The sequence below is a fragment of the Spermophilus citellus genome (assembly GCF_964194105.1).
Source record: "Spermophilus citellus genome assembly, chromosome: 18".
NCBI lineage: Eukaryota > Metazoa > Chordata > Mammalia > Rodentia > Sciuridae > Spermophilus > Spermophilus citellus.
In genome coordinates, this window is record NC_138200.1 from 37109066 (window position 1) to 37121169 (window position 12104).

At 61.5% G+C, this 12104-nt stretch overlaps 1 protein-coding gene across 9 annotated transcripts in view; it reads left to right on the top strand.

The window, feature by feature from the left end:
* ADCY7 (adenylate cyclase 7) overlaps positions 1-12104 on the top strand; it is a 55526-nt gene that overhangs the window by 13396 nt on the left and 30026 nt on the right. Inside the window, exons 1-2 of one of the 9 annotated variants that reach the window (XM_081274939.1) lie at positions 1105-1430; positions 4579-4746. The exons of 2 other annotated variants lie outside the window; for them this stretch is intronic. The gene's annotated coding sequence lies outside the window, so the exon portion shown is untranslated. Of the gene's footprint in view, positions 1-1104; positions 1431-4578; positions 4747-6080; positions 6278-7520; positions 7607-7696; positions 7840-12104 lie in introns of those variants that run through there. 6 more of the 9 variants (XM_081274941.1, XM_081274938.1, XM_081274937.1 and 3 more) reach the window with 6 other exon arrangements.

The following is a 12104-nucleotide window of genomic DNA, read 5'->3' on the forward strand; positions in this document are numbered from 1 at the left end:
CCCCAGCCCTCAACCTTCTTCTTGATTTGTGGGTGATCTTTATATATTCTGGAGAGGAATCTTTGGTCAGACATATTGGCTGTGAATCCCTTCTCTGGGTCCATGGTTGATCTTTCCCCTCTAGTGATGTCCATTCCTTTTCTGTTTTGGAATGCCCAGGCCTGGGAGATGGGTGTTAAAAGGAGGGAGAACAATGGCCAGGCTCCCTGTGAGGTCCTTCACCCCCTCCTTTGGCTTCTGGAATAGCTCAGAGCGAATCCGATGCTTGTCTCCCCCCAAGGTGACAGATACTTAGGTCACCTGCTAGTTCCCAGCACAGGGTCTGGCACAGAAAGAGCCTTGCTGTGTGCAGTCCCACTCTGTGTCTGACTAGCGCTGGGCGCCGGGGACAGAGGTGCTGGTGGTATAGTCACCTTCTGGGGGACAGAGCAACAGAGACGCTGTGGTGGGACAGGCAGGGGTGGGAGGCCCAGGAGTGTCTGACACCAGAGGTGGGATGTGGGGAGACCCAGGCGCATCTCAGCAGGGGTCCCTGAGGACCAGCCGGAGCCCCCCAGCCCCTCTGTCTCGGAGGTCCCTGGTCCCTGCTCTCTGGTCCTTCCTGGTGTCTCACCACTGGGCTCCCCCATGACCCAGCGGGGAAGCAGAAGCCCAGCAGGATGGAAGGGGAGCTGGGCTGATCCCTGGCCTCATGGTGCCCGTCTGCGGGGCTCTCCGGGGCTCCACTGTTGGGAATGGAAACTCCAAGGCTGCGCTTGGCCTTCCCCGCCCTGGATGCTGCAGCCAGGCTGATGTGAAGTGGGGGTCAACAGGCTGTCCTGGAAGATTGGGACCTCTCAGGCCATCTCCTGAGCACCCCACTGTGGGTGGGAAACTGAGCCCAGGAAGCGGAGGGCGTGAGAGGCACGGCCAGGCGCAGGCCCCAGCCCAGCTGTCTGCCTCGGGCCGAGGCGGGTGGCTTCCTGCCTAGAGCAGGCGTCCTGGAGCTCCTGATGGAAGTCTTGGTCCTTTTTGTCCCTGTGGTGCCGGGGATCAACCCGGCCTCGCTCACCAGGCGGGCGCCTACCCGGGCTGCAGCTCCAGCCTCTTGGTTTTTGTTTTATTATTATTTTTTTTTTTTTCAAAATTGTTCCAGCTTCGAGCTTCAAATTTCCGTGAAGTCACTGGAGCCTGGCCTGGGCTGGCAGCTGCCCCGCTCCCGTCGAGGGCCCGGCTGGCCAGGCGGGGAGAGGGGCCCACACACCCTGCAGCAGGGCGCAGAGCAGCCTTCCTGGGGCGCCGCCAGAGCAGGAAGTGGCGGGTCGATGTGACTCACTCCCATTAGGTAGCAGCCGGTGGAGGGCCTCCACATGGTGACCCGGGAGCCCTCTGAGGACGTCCCTGCAGGCACAGAGCCTGGCCTGACCACTGAGGGGCACCCGGAGAACCAGGTAAAGCCGGGCACGGGTGTGGGGACTGCCCTGCGGTCTGGCCAGGGGGACGGGCGGGACAGGCCTGTGCCCTGGCGGGTGGCAGGAGCTGAGCACAGTGGGCCTGGCTTGGATGGCTGGCCGGGGAGGGGGCTTCCCGGGGCTGGCCTGTGGCTCCTTGTCAACAGAGGACGGGAGACCACAGCCATCAGGCTCTGACCACGGTGCTGTGCCTTGGGCTCCGGCCTCCTCGGTGCTGGGAACCTCAGTGCCCAGATGTTTGTTTTCAGGATGGAGATTCCACGTTTTTGAGCACATTTCACTCTTTTCAAAGAAAGTAAAACCTGGCAAAGGATCCGACTCAATAAAACAAAACAAAAAAACCCTCGGAGGGTGGAGGCGGGGGTGTAGCTTGCTAGCCCTAGGGGACCGGGTTCCATCTCCAACTCTGCAAATAAGAGAAGGAAACAGCTTTTAAACCCTGAGCGTGGCACACACCCAAGTCAGAGGCGCTGCAGCTGCCTCGGGAAAGGGAACAGCCCTCCTCTGTCCCTCCCAGCCCAGGGCCCTGGAACTAAGGTAGACCATCAGGACCAAAAGGGGTCCGTCTTCCAGACCTCTCCATGCACTCATCAAAGCACACGTGTATGGACACAGGGGGAGCAGGTACCACCTCTCCTGTCGTCTCACTGGGCTTCAGGGTCAGCACAGCTTGGCTAGGGTCTGCTCCCTGGCCAACCCTTGGGGCAGTAAAGAGCCTGAGGTGGGGAGGGTCCCTGCTCCAGGGCCTGGACTGGAGGCCATAGTGGGCTGGCTGCTTGGAAGGGCTGTCACCCAGCTCTCAGACAGAGGTGGGCAGGCGGACGGTGCTGGGGCGGGGGTCTTGCTGTGTGTGGACAGCACACTGAAAGCTTTAGGGTTTGCATTCGTGCTTGTTAGGGGAAAAGGTCGTGAAGAGGACACGGGTTGGTGACATGGTGAAAGTGCTCTTGTCTTGGACCAAGCCAAAGGGGCACTGAATGGCAAGCCCGCGGGCTGGATAGGAGGCGCGGGCGCCTGAGCCTCTCGCTCTTCTGGGGGGTGTGTCCTCCCGTCTCCGAGAACCTGGGCATTCTGGAGTTTTGTGTGGGAACAGGGGTGGGTGTGGACAGGTGCGATGGGGCAGGAGTGATGGACCAAAGGAAGACCAAGGTCCACCGCAGTGTCACGTGAGGGGCAGGCACCACCCTTTGCCATCTGTAGCTATTAGTCTGGCCCATTCCCCGCCTCTTGCCCATGTGGTGGGTACCGGTCACCCCGCCCCAGGTCACGGAGGTAGATGCAGAGACCCGGGGTACCGTCCTCTCTCAGATCACCCCGTGAGCTGGTCTCTGAAAACCTCCCCGTATTCGAGGTCTGGAGTGGGGTCAGGATACCACCTCTCATCTTTGGCGAAGCTGGGACAGGGGCCCTGGTGGGTGCTGAGGAGTTAGTGGAGGGGTGGTCTCCTGGCCAGGTGAGAAATCAGCTTCCTCTAAGACAGTCCCCTGTGGCTGGCCCAGCGTCACTTCAGGGCAACTGGGATCACATAGGGCCTCTCAGATGGCTGGTCCAAGAGAGGGCCCTCGTGCCCCCACTGGGCACTGCCTTCCTGGACATGGGGTCAGGTCCCACACATCAGGGAGGGGGATGATCCGGACACTGGGGTGGTCTGTCCCTGCTGTCCCACCACTGCTCAGGTCATCCCGAGTGGCTGGTGGCCTGACCCTTGTGCTGCCTTCCTCCCCCACATCCCCGGAGGACGAGGAGGTGGGGCCCATTCACACTGAGGTGGTGGCCACCTGCCCTCTCCTCTTGCCCAGGCAGAGGGCTGTCCTTAACCTGGCTTGAGAAAGTTACAGGGCCTCCAGGGGAGCAGGCAGAGGGTCAGTGGTCTGCCAGTCCCTCCTTCCCGCGGAGCCAAGAGCTGGGTTCAGTCTGGACAGTGAGTGGGGCCGTGCGTGACCACCAGCTGGAGAGCCAGGGGTCTCGTGGAGGTCACCAGTCCAGCCCCCACCTCCCGAGACAGCCAGATGGCACCCTGGTCTGATTCCAGTGGCACTCTGCCCCCGGCCAGCAGCGTGTGATGGAGCTTGTCTCGCATCTGTGACGTGGGGCTGCTGGTGGTCCCCAAGGCCTCCGAGGGCCGAGGGATTGAATGGGGTTTGTGAACGGCCCTGGCCAGAAAGAACTGGCACCTGGTGGAAGAGCTGTCATTGTCATGGGGCTGTCCTCTGCCTTGGCTGGAGACTGGGAGGCTCTGGGGGACCTAGGAGGTGGGGGTGGGGGGGCAGGACCTCCCCGGGAGCCTGCGTTTCTTGGGTCGATCGCTGTGTCTCTCTGTTCCTCAGTTGATCTGTAAAACGGGGCTGATGCGGCGTCCAGGTGGGTTCAGGGAGCGTCAGAGGCAGGAAAAATGCCTCCGGTGGCCGCAGCCCCCGGAGCCTGGGTGTGGGGAGTTCCGCCAGCCTCCTCCGTCCAGTGGCCCTGGCTCCACTAAGGAGGGTGGCACAGCACCCTGGCTAGCCATAGGCATCTGGTCCGACCTGCCACTGCCTACGGCTGTCACCTCCTTGACCTGGCCCACCTCCCTCTCAGCTCTGTCCCTGTCCCTTGTCATCCACTCTGGGCCAGTCCCTCCTCAACTTGCTCCTCAGACCACCTGGCTGTCCCCTGGCCTCGTACCCTGGAATGTGTCCCCTTTCGGGGGTGCTTGAGCCGGGGGAGAAGGGAGGCCCATCTGCACTGGAGTCAGCTCAAGTGACACCCCCACGCCCGTAGCCGCCCCTGGCCGTTACTGGTGCCGGGGTGCTGGGCAGACCCTCCTCTCCGCTCCTTCCCTGTGCCTCTGTCCCTCTGTCCCCTCTGCCATGCTGATGGTCGGAAGGGACTCCCCCCTGAGGGAAAGGGGCCCAGGGATGTCCTCAGCTCTCAGCCATGCTTCCCCTGAGGCCCACCTCCGCCCCTGGGTGATGGGACCCTGGTGGTGATTTCAGGGGAGGAGTGGCCACAGTCTTTGGACTGGGTTTGGGGACCGTGAGGTCCCTGGTAGGACTCTTGTGGGTGGTGTCACTGCTTGGCTCCGAGGGCCCAGAGCCCCCATGGTCACGGGGACCTACAGTGACCTGCTTGGGATCTTTTCGTTTTTCAGGGTCCAGGCCTCTCTGGCCCCCCCTCTGGTTCTGTCCTGCCCCAGGTCTGGCCAGTCCGCCCTGCGGTGGGCTCTGGGGCTCAGCCTCAGCCTCAGTGGTGCTGACTGGCTGCGGAGGAGAGCAGACAGGAAAGGGAGGTCCAGGCGCTCCCCAGGCGCCAGCCCAGGGTGAGTTCTGGCTGGAGCCGAGCTGGGGGCGCTGGGCCCTCGGCCCCCTGCCCGTTCCCCGGGTCTCGCTCAGGAGGAGGTGAACTTGGGGCTGGTCACCTGGGCTCCTCCTGTCCTGCTCCGTCCCCCGGAGCCACTGCCCCTCCTTCGGGCCTCAGTGTCCACCTCTGCAGTGGGCAGGCTGGTCCTGCATCCTGGGAATCTCCTGACAGTGTGGGCGGGGCTGGCCAGGGGCTGGGACGGAGCTCTGCCTGCTGTTGGCCCAGCCCTGCCGCCTCCCACACCTGTCTCCAGGGAGGAGCCCTTTGAAGTCACGGGGAGGCTGCTCTAATAGGGGCCTGGGCATGGGAAGTGGCCTCCTTTGAAACACCCAGACTCCCTGGAGCCACCCCTCTGTCCCTGAGGAGGGGGTGCGGTGGTGCCAGGCAGGGCCTGGGCCAGCACCAGCACTTGAGCAGGCCCAGTCCCTGAGGGAAGAGAAGAGGTACTTCGGGGGGCTGCCTGGAAGTGGAAGGGAGACCCCTGGGACTTGAAATGTGGACGTGGTGCCTGTTTCCCAGGCCGCCAACCCCTTGTGTCTGGAGCCGGCTGACATAATGCCGTGTGTTGGCACTCGCTGCATACCCTCCTCTGTGAAGCCCTTGAGATTTGGTGAGAAAACTCAGGACCAGAGAGGTTAATGAACATGTCTAGAGCCACACAGCTCCTCCCAGGTGGATCCTGTGTTCCCACCCACTAGACTCTGCGGACCCCAGCTTCACCCCTGCCCACCTGGGCATTTGCCTTTCCTCACTCAGCTCATCTGTGGTGAGCCTCCCACCCCCAGCGTGAATGGCACAGGGACCATATCTGTCTTATTGTGGCTTCAGCTGCTCCCCTGTGCCCCGGGAGCCCTTGGTGGGCGGGGCCTGGAGGCCCTAGGCCGACTCCCTGTGGCAGGTGGGCCCCTTCCCCTGTGCGGTGTTTCTGGACTTATGAGGAGGTTTACAGCCAGGAGGTGGTTTCACTGCCAGAACAGGGCGTGGCGGGGGGGCAGGGTTCCTCTCCATCAGGCAGACAGGACGGGGGCCTGGGTTGGAGCCTGGCCCTGAGCGTGTGTGGCCCTGGGTCTGATCGTCCACCTGGTGCTGTGGGAGGCTCGGAGCTGGGCGTGGGTGCTGCGCCAGCCGAGGCCAGACTGGGGAGGGGCCGGCCGCCTTCCTGGAGGAGGTGGCCGCGGGGGCTGGCTGTGACAGGCAGCAGGAGTCCTCCCAGCCGTGGAGGTGGGAGGCGGCAGGAGGAGACCGAAGGGTGGGGCTTATTTGGGGAAGCGAAATCAGTCAAATCACACACCCACCCAGGAGGCCCGGGAAGCGCTGGAGTTCTGTGGCCAGGGGGTGAGCAGGCACAGGGTGGTTGTTCCTGGGGCTCTGGACAGCTGTGGGGAGCCCTGGGGGCCGCCTCAAGGAGGCCTGGGTTCGGGTACCCGGGCTGCTGTAGCCTGAGGCTCCATCAGTGCCCTGCCTGCCCGGCCTGGAGGCCACCCCTGGAGGTAAGAGCCTGGAGGGAAGGATGAGGAGCAGGGCTTGGGCCTGGACGTCTGTGGTGGGGCCTCCCAAGCCCCCGTGTGGCTGCAGTTCCGGAAGCCGGGGCTGTGGTTTGGTGGGGAGGCCGGGTGGGGCTCCTTCCCCTGCACAAGGCTCTTCCGGCCCTCAGCCTGGCCTCCCAGGGCAGCCCCTGTCCCCCACACGGCCCTGTCTTGAGGGAGGTCTCAGGCAGCCCCGGCAAGTGGGCTGGGAGCTCTGGGCCAGGAGGTGGCTTCAGGTCTGCTATTGGGACAGGGAGCCCGGCCAGGCAGTGACGTCTCAGTGGGCTCGGGTGGGCTGTGTGCTGGGTGGCGGGTGCCTCTGCCACCCATGGGCTGGCTTCTCTGTTGAGAGGGAAGGGCCTTAGAGGGGCCGAAGGAGCCAGCCTGGACAGGGTGAGGAGCTGCCCAGGTCACACAGCTTGGGGAGGCAGAGCGGGGACAGGACCTCGGGTCTCCTGGTGTTCAGCCCAGGGCTCTGTCCCCTGCACCGACCTGCATGGGGCCCACGGGGAAACTGAGGCAGGTGGCCATCTCCCTGCGTGGCACGGCAAGTCAGGAAATGTACACAGGAGCGTTTAACTGGTTGGCATTTAGAGTCCTTTTCCGGCTGGCTGTCCCCAGGGGCAGGTCACTTCCCACCTGAAGACTGCCTGAGGGGCCTGAGGGGGAGGCCTGAGAGGGAGGCCTGGGAGGGAGGCCTGAGAGGGAGGCCGAGCCCACTGGCACTGGAGAGCCCTGGAGTGCTTCCCAGGCCCTCTTCTCCAGTGCCCCCTCGCCCTCACCCAGGGAGGCCACGGTCAGGACTGGTCCCCTGGCCCACAAGTAGGGGCATGGGCCTGTCCCCCTCCCCACCACGCAGCCTTCTGGCACAACCCAGGGTCAGGTGGAGGTGGAATAATGGGGCCCCAGATTGAGGGAGCTCCCCAGCCTGTCAGAAAGGGAGAGGATAGTGGCCAAGTCACCACGGGAACTCCAAGTGAGCATGTCCCTAAAGGAAGTCCACTAGATATTCATTGCAAGAAATGAGTCCCGCGAACAGGGCGTCACTATGATTGATTCAGGGGGTTTCCTGCAGGACTTGTCAGAGCCTTCGATTTGCTAATATGTGCAGGGGATCCCCCCCCCCCCAGTGCTGGGGGGTCAACCCAAGGGCACTGTGCCAAGGGCCATATCCTTTACCCTTGATTACTTTTTTATTTTGAGACAGGGTCTCCCTCAGTTGCTGAGCAAGGCTGGCCTCACACTTGTGACCCTGCTGCCTCGGCGTCCCCTCCCGAGCTGCTGGGATCCCAGGTGCGCACCACTGCGCTGGCTGCACGGGGACCTTTAAATGGGACAGAGGAAGGAGTGCGCCCAGCACTTCCTGTGATTGGGGACTGCGTGGGGTGTGCTCAGTGGCCTCGCTTTCCCTGCTGTGGGGCAGAGGGTGGCACAGGACACCGGTGGAGAGTAAGAGGCCCCGAGCCTGGACTTGGAGCAGGGCAGGCCTGAGCTCCTGTCCCAGCAGGAGGGAACTGTAGCTGCAGGTTTGGACCAGCGGGTTAGGATCCGGGTTAGGATCCGGGGAGTTGTGGGGAGAGTCCTGGGAGAGGAGGCCTGGCCCCGCCCACCGCCCACCGCCCACTCAGGAAGGTGAAGAGGGGCCAGGCTGGGGGCTCTGCTGTCCAGTTTCTCCCCCTGCAGGGTACGCCTCGAGGGCCCGTGTGGTGGCTCCTGTCTTGCTGGTGGCCTGGAGCTCAGGGAAGTCTCTGTGTCCCCTGGGATGCCACCGGGGAGCTCCCCTGGCTGGGGCCAGCATCCTCACCTTCCCCTGCCCTGGGAGGGCTTCAGGGCTGCTCCCTGGCCCAGCTAATGTCACCAACCGGTGGGGCCACTCATGGCACCAAAAGCCATCCCGAGATGGTGACCCCTGCCCTCTCCAACCAGAGGTCCCCCGGGGCAGAGGGGGAGCTGGGCCTGTCCCACCCCTGCAGTGCCACAGGCTCAGGCAGGCTGTGGGTGACAGGGGGGAAGGGCTGCTTCTGGGCCACTCACCTGCCACCTCGACAACAGGGGCCACCCAGACGTGGGCAGTCTGTGACAGATGCAGGCTCAGCACCCTCCTGCAGGACCCCACGGAATCCTCTCAGGGCCCTGTGTGCTCAGACTGGTATTCTCTCCCCTTTATTTCAAAAGTGGAAACTGAGGCACAGGGTCACGCAGCTTAGAAAGGATAGACCTGGGATTCTTTTTTAAAAAATATATATTAGAATTTTTTTTTTTTACACTTGCACAAGCAACACAACAATAGGAATGGAAACTGAAAATGAGAAGTGCGATCTGGCCTCTCTGCCAAAGCAAGTTTTGGTTTTCTGTGTTCCTTCCTCTGTTCCTTCCTCTGTTCTGCTCCGTGCTTTGACTAGGAGAGGTTTCCACAGGATCTCAAGCTGCATAGTATTCCACTGTAGGAAGGTAGAGTACCATGATTCATGTCGCCAGTTCCTGACAGGTAGACACCTTGTTTCAGCCATTCACTATTATGAAGAATGCCATCATGAGTCACCTTGCACGTCTGTCATTCACACAGGTGAGAGTGTCTGTCTGTAGGTGAATTACTTGAAGTAGATTTGCTATGTCAAAAGGTATGTGTATACAGTGGTGCCTTTGTTAGGAACCCCAACCTGCCTTCCCAGGGGTTGTGCTGACTCAGTCTTGCCCTGGAGGGGATGTAAGTACCTGTTTCAAACACACATTTATGGCCGGGCTCGGTGATGCCTGCCTGTAATCCCAGCGGCTTGGGAGGTGAAGGCAGGAGGATCACAAGTTCAAAGCCAGTCTCAGGAATGACGAGGCCCTAAGCAACTCAGTGAGACTCTGTCTCCAAATAAAATACAAAATAGGGCTGAGGGTGTGGCTCAGTGGTTGAATGTCCTTGAGTTCAATCCCCGGTACCAGAAAAAGAAAACAAAAACAAAAACCCCATTTAAGAAATGCAGTCATCTTTGCCAATTGAAGGTTTTTCATGGTAGTTTTGTGTTTATTATTATGGGGGAAAGTCATGTCTTTTCCAAATGTTTAAAAGCCATTTTAATCGCCTTTTCTGTGAGCTTCCTGATCATATGTTTTCCTACTGGGTTATGATCTTTATTTAATTGCAGGAGCTCTTTACATATGAGGGAGATTAGCTTCATTTGCTTCCCTTATCTGTCACCTGTCTTGATTATGCTTTGTTGGTTTTTTTTTTTAACCATGTAGTTAATTGTTTACTTAAACAACAGGATTTATCCGTCTTTTCTCCAGAGATTTTCGGTTTTGTATCAGGTTAGACACAGGTGACACACAACAGCATTATAGGAGTCTTCTCGAGGTCTCTTTGGAATTCCTCCTGTTGAGGTTGCTCCGCTGTCTGTCTGTCTGTCTCCTGGACTGTCACCTTCCAACAGGCTGCTTCAGTAGGAGTTAAATGTGCGTCCTTCCTGCCCTCCAGGTCCCCGGTGCCTGTCTTTCCCCACATTCCGGCTGTGTCCTGGGCAGGCCTGGCACCGTGAGCTCCTGAGAGGCCCCTGACACTTCCCCTTCTGTTCTTCCTTATCAAGGGAAGAGGGGTCAGAATCTGCTCACTGTGGCTGAGAAGGTGTTCCCAGTCTACAGAAGTGAACCCTCAATGGTGGAGCTGGCTGAGGGTGGGGTACATGCAGCTGCTCCTTGCAGCAGGGAGCCTGCTCCAGGGGCCGGTGGCTGAGGAGCGCTGTTGCCCGGGCACCCGCCACCCACAGTGTGCGGAGTCCTGGCTGATGGGGTGGTGGCAGGGGCCAGGTCTCTGCCTTCGGGAGCTGGTGCCTGCACAGCTAGATGGCTGCCTGCGGGTTCCTGGCCTGGTGCCCAGCACATAGTAGGTGCTCATGCACATCTGCTGAAGGAAAATGAAGAGGGGAGAATGGATGGCCGACCGCTGCCTGAGCAGGCTTTGTTCACGGGAACTGGCAGAGCTGGCCGAGCTGGACTCATCGTGTTTCATTTTAAAGGAGAGAGGACTTCAGGTCCTGCTGAACCCAGGGAATGACGCAGAGGGAGCATTTCAGCTGTAAAGAACAGCTCCCCGCCCCTCTACCTGTAGGATTGGTCCTTCTCCTTCCGTCCACTCCCGTCCAGTACCTGGTTCTCCACGGAGCCAGTTGGCCTCCCCCAGCCCAGTCTGACCCAAGTGCCCCTGAGCCAGAAGGTGAATGGAGCCCAGGTCGGGCCAGGGGCTTGCTCAGGATCACAGAGCAGGTCGGTGACGGTCCTCAGGTCCAGAGCCTGGGGGCTGAGGCGGAGTCCCCTGGGGGTCCTGCAGGGTCTGGAGGACAGCAGTGCTGGCCCGGGTCACTCACAGCTTTGTCCCTGCAGCCTACCGAGGGGAGCAGGGCCTAGGCCAGTGGCGGCAGAGCCGGACCGGGATCTGGGCTCCTCCCTCGGGTGCTGGCCTCCCTGGAGAGGTCGGTGCAGTGCTCCCATCCCTCTGCCCGGCGCCCGCCCTCCCCGCGCCCGGCTGGCCCACGCCGCTCCTTCCCACCCTCTGCCTCCTGGCCCTGACTCTGCTGGCTCACCTCCAGCAAGGGACAGGGGTGTGCAGCCCCTGCTGGGGGCAGCTGCGGGGGTGTGTGGAGGAAGGGCAGGGGGAGCAGGGGTGTGCAGAGGCCTGAGGCCAGGCTCTGGGGACAGGGGTGAGGACAGGGAGCGAGGAATCCCTCCCACCCCGTCGAGGTTGCCCCTTGCTAGGCCTGGTGCTGGGCAAAGCAGCTTCACGGAGTTCAAGGTCTCTGAGGCGGGTGACTCCTCAGCAAGACCAGAAATCTGCCCTTAGTCCCCAGGGGGGCTAAGGGCCCAGCCAGCCTGGGGGCCAGACTGCTGTGGGTTGGTCACTGGTGTGATCGCTGGTGGGATGTGGGCTGAGGGCCTGAGCAGAGCCTCCCCTGCAGGCCCGCCTGCCCTCACGCCTGCAGGCCCCCACTTCCCTTTCCTGAGGCCACCAGGGCCCCAGGCCCTGCGCAGCCCGGGGCCTACTGAGCACGGCCAGAGGAAGCAGCCGGGGCTCCTGCCGGCACGTTGGGGTGGGGAAGTGAGGGCCCGTCTGCATCTGGGACAGCTGGGGGTGGACAGGAGCACGGCACCCACAGCGGTGGGCTGAGGGAGCTGCCAGATCAGCCAGGTCCTCTGCAGAAGGGGCTCGTGAGCACCTGGGGACCCAGCCTAGGGTGCCCCAGCCTCCTGTTCCCCGTCCTTGTACCAGCTGGGAAAACTGGCCTTCAGTCAGCATGTGACGGGGACCGTGTCCCCCGCTGCAGGTAAGGGAGGAGCGAGGGGTACTCGGGGCTTCCTGGAGGAGGAGGCCTTCCGGGGTCTCACTGCCCACCTCGCTCCTGCAAGGCAGAAGGGATGGTCTGATGTCTGCTTAGCTCCCCCCCAACATCCCTTGGCCATAGTTCTATCCTGGGCCTCTTGGGGCAAGGGCAAGGAAGGATTTGGCATCTTCAGATGTTAGGGCTTTGTGGATATCAGCCCCAGAGGGGGACAGGCAGGACCAGGGGTGGACCTTGGGTGGCCGGTGTGCAAGTCCTACCTCTTTTACCGTCTGTGTGAACATGGGCAGCAACTGAACCTGCCTCAGTTCCTGTCTGTGAAATGGGAGCAGGCGTCATGCCTACGGGGCAGTGTGCAGGTTGAAGGGTAGAAAGAGATGTCAGTATCTAACAGGAATCCGCTGCTCAGGACCTGGGCTGCAGGGAGCTGAGGGCCACCAAGGTGGCCTGCAATATTCCTTTAGGCCTAA